Genomic DNA, 9893 nt, shown 5'->3' with positions numbered 1-9893 from the left:
GATGCCCCAGACAGCCCTCAGTTGAAGATACAAGTGAAGTGCTAAGCCAACATCAATGCAGGTTTCAAGCCTGGCACGTGCCATGGAGTTTGAGAGGCCCTCGTGCCAGGTCTTTCAGCTTTGTTAAGTCCAGCAGGGACGGACTCGACCTTCTGCGGCCTTTAGGGCGCACGAAAGGGCGCTGTCAGCGACACAGGCAGGTTCCAAGGAACGTACTGGTACTGCGGAGAAGGTTGCACAAGGAGAACGTGAATGCTATAAAGAGGTAAAGAAGGAATATGAAGGTAGCGCTGAAGAAGAAGCCTCCAGGAAGGACCGGTGCTGGACCTGTGGAGAAAAGCAGCACTGTGTTCGACGAACGTGAGTGTCGGAAAAATGCGGCCTCAACGAGGAATCACCACCCGGGAAACTACAGGACTGGTTCAGCTGGGGGCAACGACCAGTCTTTGGTTGTCCTCTACATGCCCTCGAAGATATCAGTAGTGCAGGAGAACCACCATGACAAGCTGCCAAGGGCGGAGCAAGTAAGGTTGACGGAGTGCTGTGGCTCGTGGTCGTCGACACAGGCCTGTCAGGAGGCCCAGTGGACGTGAAGTTTGAGTCAGAAGGAAAGGAAGGAGTTCCTTCCTGTCTACGTGGCCGACATGGACGACCCCTGCATCCTAGGGTGTATGGAAGCCATCGGTTCCCCACAGGCGCGAGCTGGACTTCCGCGCTAAGCAGCTGACTGTAGGAGGAAGGAGGGTGCCACTGACGATCTGCGAACAAGGAAGACCTGCCAGTGACGGTCAAGCGCACCACCATTATTCCTCTCGGTGGGGTTGTGCCAAGAGATCGACTCCAGGAACCGAGTAACCTTTTGTCTGCAGGAGAACTCTGGACGGAGCCCTGTTTGACAGGGGAGAGCTCCAAGTGTCTAGAGGAGCTCCCAAGTGAAAATAGCGTTCAGGGAGCTTTTGAGGAATGCAGATAGTGTTTTCCACAGGAGACCTGGGACTTGGGGTGCACGGGACCTGGTAGAGCACCGCTTGACACAGATGCAGCCACCTCGGGCCCAGTGAAGCAAGCCTCGAAGGATGGCACCAATTGCCCGTCGCAAGGAGAGATGGATGAGGTAATGGATGATCTCCGGCAACAGGTTAACCGAGCGGTCCAGCAGCCCGTGGGCGTCTGCTGTAGTGCTCGCTGCAGGAAAAGGTTCCCCTCAGGTGCTGCGTGATCTACCGAGCCCCTCAACGATCCTTTCACCATCATGATTCATACCCACTCCCACGGATCGACGACACGCTCGACGCCTTGGTGGGCTCCAGTGGTTTTCTGCAACACTGGACATGAAGTCTGGGTATCGGGCAAGTCAATGTGGCGGAGCAGGATAAAGAGAAACAGCCTTCCTACGGTGAAGGCCTGTGGCAGTTTAAGGTTGAGCCCTTTGGCCTCCTTGCAACGCGCCGGCCACGTTCGGAGCGGTGGCTGATGGAGAGGGTGCTGGGGGGACTTCACTGGAAGACGCAGCACTCATCACCTTGACGACGTGATTGTCTCTGGCCAGATCTTCGAGCAGGAGATGGAAAGGCTTATCAGGAGGTTTTCGCCCGGATTTAGAGCTGCACACACCCAAGCTTCCAGCCCGAAGAAATGCTTGCCTATTCCAAAGGGAGGTCCAATACTTGGGACACACATTATGAGCGAGGCTGGAATACGCACCTGATCCTGGAGAGAGGTGGCTGCGGTAAGGGACTGGCCGGACACCACTCAACGTGAAGGAGCTGCGTGAGCTCTCTTTGGTTGTGCTCGATACTACCGCAGGTTTGTAAAAGGTTTCAGCGGCGATTGCTGCACCACTGCACCTCCTGACGAAGAAGGGGCGCAAGTTTCAGTGGACAGCGGAAACTCAGGTTGCCTTGAGAAGCCTGGAGGCCCTCATCAGCTCGCCCGTACTCACCTACCCAGACCCCTGCCTTTTATACTGGATTGTGATGCCATTGATGAGGGGATTGATGGAGTGCTGTCCCAGGCATGTGCCGACATGGAACGGGTTGTGGCCTACTTCAGCAAGAAGCTCACCCCAGCCGAGAAAAAACTATTGCGTGACCCGGAAAGAACTCCGGCAGTAGTCAAGAGCCTTGACTTTTCCATGCTTACCTGTACGGTGCAACTTTCACCATCCGCACGGATCACGCTGCATTGCGGTGGTTGAAATCACTGAAAACCCTGAGGGCCAGCTTGCTCGCTGGATAGGTAAACAGAGCAGCATCACTACACCATTGTGCACCGATCTGGGCTAACACACGGCAACACGGACAGCTTGAGCCGGCGCCCCTGCCTACCTGAGTGTCAACATTGCTCCAGAGGGAAAGCGTCCAGAATATGTGCCGCTGCACCACAGTGGAACAGACAGCGGAAGTGCCATGGGAAGACTTGGGGAAACTGCAGCAGGAGTGACCGAGATCTGAGGCCGATAATGGAATGGCTGAGTCAATCGTCAACGCGACCTGGGTGGAAGTAATCTCGAGAAAGCCCTACCACCAAGAATTACTGGACTCCGTGGGACACTCTTCGGATAGACAACGGGGTGGTGCAGCGACGCTGGGTCTCTCATGATGGTCTTGACCACTACTGGTCCACGGTGCTCCCTATGCCGCCCCGGGAAGGCGTCTTAAAAGAAATGCACGACCGCATCACCAGCGGACACCTTGGGGTAAAGAAGACACTGAGTCGCCTACACGGGACCCATGTTCATAGCGATCCGTCTTTTGTTTGTAAACAAAGTGGAGGACAGCCAGAGCAGAGGGCAGCCAGAACACAATACCGGCAGTAGCCTGCGTCATGAAGCAGGTGTCAGACCTATTAAATAAGCATATGTGTACTACGCAAAGCATGTAATATCCTTTATTCTGACTTTCGTGAGCTTCCATATTTGTCTGTTTACGTATAATTCATTACATTATTACCTTCAGTTTCACTAATGACAAAGATTTTGTGAGTATATTACACTAGAATTTCACTCATTCATGTGGATCAGAAACCACAGAATTATTACCAGAGTGTGTATAAATGAATACAAAGATAAGCACATATTTCGACTTAATTCTAGAATGTTTTGTGGGTCATATATAAAAATACAAAAAAATCAAAAAGACCTACTACCCTCGCTTGAGAGAAAAACAGTCCTCCGCTAACTTTGTACCCTCGTGTGGTGATGTTATGTGCACCAACTATTTACGATACCTAGGTTTTCTATACAATGCGCGCCTTAACTTAGGCAAATTATATTATATCAGAGAAACTGTATTAACACAGTGGTGTTCATTTGGGAAATTATATTATAATAGGCAACATGGATTGGGCACTTTACTAACGAAATGAGATCAGTAAAACCCAACTAAACTAAAATGATAATAAACTAATAATAATGTGTGTGTGTGTGTGTGTGTGTGTGTGTGTGTGTGTGTGTGTGTGTGTGTGTGTGTGTGTGTGTGTGTGTAATTCCCACGGCCTGATCAGAAGCTGGACTCGTCATTGCTAGCAAGTACCCTCCCGATTAGAGCATTGCTCATAGGTCGATCTTTGGGTAGTAATTAATAATAATAATAATAATCGGTTTATTTCGGAGATGGAAGCCGTCAGGCTGAAAATGTACATATTAAGATTACAAAGTGTAACTATATAAAAATTACAATATGAAAGGGGAGTGGGGGTAAGTAATTTGCAGTAACGGAGGGAACGTTGTGGTGATGTTTGAGGGGTGAGGAGGTGGAGGAGTGCGGTGTGGTAGAGCGATGAGGCAGGGAGGTAATCATCTTCTGGAAGGCGAGTAGGTGTTAACTGAGGTCATCCCCAGGTCAAAATGCTGAGTCAGGTAGCAGCAGGTGGCCGGAGAGCAGGTAGAGGCGGTATCGATGGTCACTCAGAAAGGGGCTTATAGATGGAGTGCTAATCCAAAACAGGTGGCGAGACAAATGTGAAGACTCGCTGCTGTACCTGGGAACAGACTGCACAGCCTTGGTGGTGAGCAGCCTGTACATTGCCCCCACCTGAGTTCAAATAAAAAACATAGATGAATTCAAATTTTCATTATCTATATTTTAGAAAACTTACAAAACCTGAAAATTGCTATCGTTGGCACGTACATATGGACAGTAATACTAAAACGTTTGAATTGGTGTAGTGTTATTTGACGTCCTCATTGTCAGCTGGCGTTTTGTTCAGAACTTGAGTCTTCAGAATTGCAGACATTCAGACAGCAGCATTGTGCAGTTCACAAAGCTTTTAACAGTACTTGTTGTTGAAGGCTAAATCAGACATAATAGTACTATTAATATCCCTGTTAGCTTAGAACGACACTCTGTACGAGTTGTAATTATATGTACAGAGTGTCGTTCTTGAAACAGCGAGGATGGTGGAACTGTATGTCTGATTCACCCTTCCAGCAACTCTTAATGTGTTAAAAAGCTATGTGAGACTGTACAGGGCTACGCTTCCTGGTCTGAACATACGCAGTTCACGAGAGACCAATGTTTGTAAACAAAAGCGCCAGCTTTAACGATGGACACCAAATAACACAACACCGGTGCCTTCAATACCATGGCATGCTCACAAACGAATATGGAATATCAAATTTGAGGCAGTGAATAATCATTTTGGGGCAAAGAAATGAGTGTTCTCGATATATTGATTTTTGAGTAATATAAAAAAATAACCAGTGTTTTAATGTTGATGATCTAAGCATGAAATCTTTTCACCTAAGATATTTCATACCCGAAGTTTTTTCATACAACACCGGGCGCCCGGACCACGCATGCGCAGTAGAGAGGAGACAACGTTTTATTCTGAAAGGCGGAAAAAGTAGCAATTATCGCTAGTTTGGTTACAAAAGTAACGAAGATACCGATATATATTTAAATAAGTAGCGGATGGCCAATAACCTGATTTTGTTTTCAGCGATAAAGTATCGCGATAACTTATCACGATAACGCCAAACTATGCACACGAGCCACTATCGGTGACCACCACCCTGCCACCCGCCGCTTTCCCTGTCTTGACACTTGAACAACTGAATTATAACTGTCATAATGATGTATAAGTATGACCTTCATGCATAACTTGTGTTCAGGATATAATGGATAAGCTCTTATATGCTTTCAGAACTTATGTTTCATTTCGTTTCACAGTTTTGCATATTAATTGATTCTGGTATGGATTAATTACTGAATGTGGTAGTTTTATTTACCCGGAAGTAGAACGGGGAAAATGTTATGTAACCGCAAAGACTGCTGAATTGTCAATAAATTACATCTGTGACATAATATTTTTCATGTTCAGTCTTATATTAAAATTACCGCAAGTCTCTCTTCTACTGGGACATAATTCTTCATGTTGATGTCCTTCCGTGTTATACGTGGACCAATTATTGTCATAAGATGATTAAACCTATCCTGTGACCTCCTGAGGTAATAAAACAAATATCGTGTTCTCTTAGCTCTGTAAATAATATGTGGAATGCTACACGCAGTAGTTTGTTGCTAAGTATGGGGTGAACCCATGGCAGTACTTTCTTCAGCGCTTTTGCCAAGAGAGCACAGATAGTTGCTGCTCTACGAGATCCATAACCCCACGTGCTGATCTCATTAGTAGCTGCCACCGAGTGGCTCGTGTGTATGGTGCACCTACCCACCATTTTTCGTGGCGACCATTTTTGTGGTGGCTACTTTTGTGGCGGCCACGGCCACTGATCACTAAAAGTGTCTCGTGTGAACCCAGCCTAAGCATGCTGTTAGCAAGTTCAGAAGAGCAGCCAGCATGGAAACATCGATCGAAGGTAGAGAGGAAACAGGGCGCCGGAACTTAGAGGTAGAAGACTGTCAACAAGAGGAGGGGAGTTCCTGAACTGGAGAGCCTTGGACTCCTCTGTGAAAGAGTGCAGTGTGTGTGGAGCCCCCCCCACACATGAGATGCATACTCCATACAAGGGCGGATAAGGCCCATGCATATGAACATATATGGGGGAAAAAAACTGGCGGAGACGATACAGAACGCCTAACCTCGAGGAAACTGATTTAGTAAGAAAGGGGATAATTATGAGGCTTCCAGTTGAGATTTTGTGTTAAGGATAGACCGAGGATGTTTATTGTAGCTGAGTGTTATCGAAGAATAGGGAATAGGTGTTTCGAAGGTTGTGTCGAGTTGACATGTGGAGAGATTGAGATTTTGAGGCGTTGAAAGACACCAAATTCCATCGGGAAATGATAGTAAAGTCTGAGGTTAAGCGTTTGCGGCCTCCAGCCTGGAATCGTGTAGATCCTGTTGGGAGGGATTTCTATCGAAAGATGTTGAGATATGAAGAGTAGAGTCATCTGCGTAAGACTGGATAGGACGGTTTGTTTTAGAAAGAAGATCATCAGTGAACAACAGAAAGAGAGGGAGATAGGACAGAGTCCTGCGAGACACCACTGTTGATAGGTTTAGGGTTTATTGCAAATAGACTGAGCTTGAATGATATTTTGAATTGCATAATACATTTTCACAAAAGACATTTCGAAGTTGACACATTGTCTTACATTACGAACATAACAACCCCATGCCCAGTTCCCGTACATTGTTGTGTGCAGCTGATCTAAGTGGGATTTGTATATTCATCAGGATGTCTTCCAATGCTAATACAGGCTTCTTGCTCACAGAAAACTGAGATTTGACATAAAGCAGTTTTAACATCCCTTGTGTCGTGTCCAGCCGAGAGACATCGTCCTAAGCATCCATGATGACGGGCAAAATATTGCGAGCGTCGCCATGTCTTTTGTCACACTTAGGAATGAAAATCCAAACTTTAGCACCGTGCTTAGCTCAGTTCAGCTCGTTTCTTTGCAGTTTTTTTTTCCATTTTTATATGATTTCGCTGTTTCTGATGAGTCTCTTCCGTCTTTTTCTGTCCAACACCACATTTTCCTCCAAGCCCTATTCCCTCAGATCATCTTCTATGAAGTCCTTTCGCTTTAGCTCTTGTCTTCCTTTTCTTCAATTTAGTTCCATCTCCAACACTCCACGTTCAACATGATCCTTCTCTCGCCGCTTCATATGTCCGTATAATACTATAGTCTGTTTCATTTCATCTGTCCACCAACAATGCCGGAATTTTGATGGATGTGGCACCTGCACATTTCTAGTTCGTGAATACGTGAAAATCAACTGTTGTGATAGACATTTAAGCTTATTTTTCGGGCGCCTGTGGTAGAGTCTGCGCCTTGCGCCCGGTGGGGTCCTGAGCGTATGGATTGAGACCTACCCGGTGCCATGGGAGTGGAAAGGTGGGTTCTTTCCGACACCCTCAGCCCCGTTGTTGGGCCTCCTCCTTCAAAGAATTGGGCACCTCTACCCGCCGTCTTGGTGATTGGGCGGCATGCACTGCCTTCCTCCCTTGGGGTATATCCCCAACGAAATACAAAAAAAAAAAAAAGTTTATTTTCAATAATATATTTTAAAGTTTATGTATACAAAAACAACTCATTCATTTGCAGTAATAATCTACACTACAAACCCACGAACATACAAGCTTGTATCAAATAACATAGTCCCATCATGCTCGAACGATCTATGCTTTTTTTCAAATTCATTGATTGATAGCTTATATTTCAGGTATTTCAAAAGACATCTGCATGGGCCGTATTTATAAAGCGCTCATAAGCACTCAATAACTGTCATAAGTAGACAAAATAGCGATTCTTGTCATAAATCGCGATCTCTGTCATAAAACGAGTCATAACACTTACGAGACCTCCAACCCTGACGTAGCGCCCGTTGCGAGTCATCTGGATCTGGATCTGGATCTTAATGCGCAGGGCACCTGTATAGGTGCATAACACGCATATTTGTTTTGGCTGTGGGGGGGACGGGGGAGCCGAGTGTGCAGGGGAGGGAAGTGAATCAAGTGACAAGTGGTGACAAGTGGTGACAAGTGAGTATGTATTTGTTTTCTGAATGAGTCTATTGTACCGCAGTCTAAAATCTGTTGAGGGAGGCTGTTCCAGTCACGTATGGTGTGTGGAAAGTATGAGTGCTTGTATGCGTCAGTGTTAGTGTGATATGTTTGGTATTTTTGGCTGTGTGTTACGAGTACGTTGGCTGTTTGCGTTGTGTAAGTATGTATGTGGATCAATGTCAATGTGAGTGTTTGTGATCTTGTATATAAGTGTAAGTGTATGCTTGTCTGCGTATGTGAAGAGGTTCCATGTTTATCTGTTGTTTGATCCATGTTGTGATGCCAGGCGTTCGAGTGTAATTGTTTGTAATGAACCTAGCCGCCTTGGTGTTGATTTGTTCTAACCTATCAATGTTTCTGTGTGTGTAAGGATCCCACACCGTGGAGCAGTATTCCAGTGTTGGTCTTACAAGTGTGTCATAAGCTATGTATTTATTGTCAAGTGCGCAGTTATGTAAATTCCTCCTCAGGAACCCCAGTGTTCTGTTGGCTGTGGCCCTGATATGGTCTATGTGAGTGCTGAATTTCAAGTTAGTTGAGAGATGGATACCAAGGTACTTGTGCGTGTGAACTGATTCTAAATCTGAATTGTGGAGAGTGTAAGTGTGATGGATGGGGTTGTGCGCTCTGGTGAATCTTAATAGTTTGCATTTGTCTGGTCGGAAGTGCATCTGCCAGGTGCGCTCCCACCGCTAGAGGGCGTCCAAGTCGTTTTGTAATAGTCTGCTCCGTCGAAGGGGAGTCACCTTGTCGTGGTGACGGGGCTTGAAGCGAGGTCGGCGGCGCCACCTACCCTGGTAGCTTGCCTACCTCGATAGGGCTCGATGTCAGTTGGCCTCTTGGAACAAGTGCTCCCCCCTCATAACATGTAGAGGAGGCCTTATGGTTATGTTGCCTTCGCTCGCCCTGCCCTTTACCACCCAGGGCAGGGCTACTGTCTCCCCACGTGTTTGCCGTGCGTGGCGTCCTGTATACTCCCGTGCCCTCTCATCTGGGGGTTGAGTCCACTGCGGGCAGCAGGGTGTAGTTGGTGGTAGCGAGTGTTCTAAGTGCTAATCGGTTCACGTCATATCAGCCAGGGTTACTTTATTGGACAAAAATCACAAAGGTCATTACGACAAGGACAACACAAAGGATAGGTGTTTGTTTGTGTATGCGTTTGTGTGAATGTTGTTTGTGTAGGTTAACATTTAAGTGTGGGTGTATGTGTAGAACAATGTGTACGAATGGACGACAAGAGGACATGGACGGACAGTAGAAGATAAACAAGTAACAAGAGATAAACAATTAGACGCACAAGAAACAGCGAGACAGGAGCACGAACGAAAACATTGACACAAAGTAAAAATGAACATAGAGTCTATGCTGCAACGCCCCATTTTCTTATTGTCACTGAGGGGAAGGAACGCGGAATTTGAGCGGTGACTGCTACAGATTACTCCCCCCCCCCCCCCCCAGTGACGAGGAAGGAGGAACGAAATCTTCCCTGGTGCGGGGGCGCTGTGGCAGACGGTGATGCGTTGCGATGAGTAGCGTTGTGCGATGAGTTGCGCTGAGTAGAGTTGTGTCGAGATGCGCGGTAAGTTGCGCTGAGTAGTTGCGTTGAGGTGCGCGGTAAGTTACGCTGAGTAGTTCAGCTACGGTGAGTCGAGCTGGGATGAGTAGTGTAGTGACAACAGCTACAGTGAGTCGATCTGGAGTGAGTAGTGCAGTGACAACAGCTACAGTAAGTCGAGCTGGAGTGAGTAATGCGGTGACAACAGCTACGGTGGGTCGAGCTGAAGTGTTGAGCAGCGAGGGGTTGAGCAGCGAGGAGTTGAGCAGCGAGGAGTTGAGCAGCGTGAGGTGGGCTGCGTGAGGTGGGCTGCGTGAGGTGGGCTGCGTAAGTTGAGCTGCGGTGAGTTGAGTGGTTGGCTGTTTA

This window comes from Eriocheir sinensis, unplaced genomic scaffold (assembly GCF_024679095.1).
Source record: "Eriocheir sinensis breed Jianghai 21 unplaced genomic scaffold, ASM2467909v1 Scaffold910, whole genome shotgun sequence".
Taxonomy (NCBI): domain Eukaryota; kingdom Metazoa; phylum Arthropoda; class Malacostraca; order Decapoda; family Varunidae; genus Eriocheir; species Eriocheir sinensis.
This window is presented reverse-complemented; position numbering follows the sequence as displayed.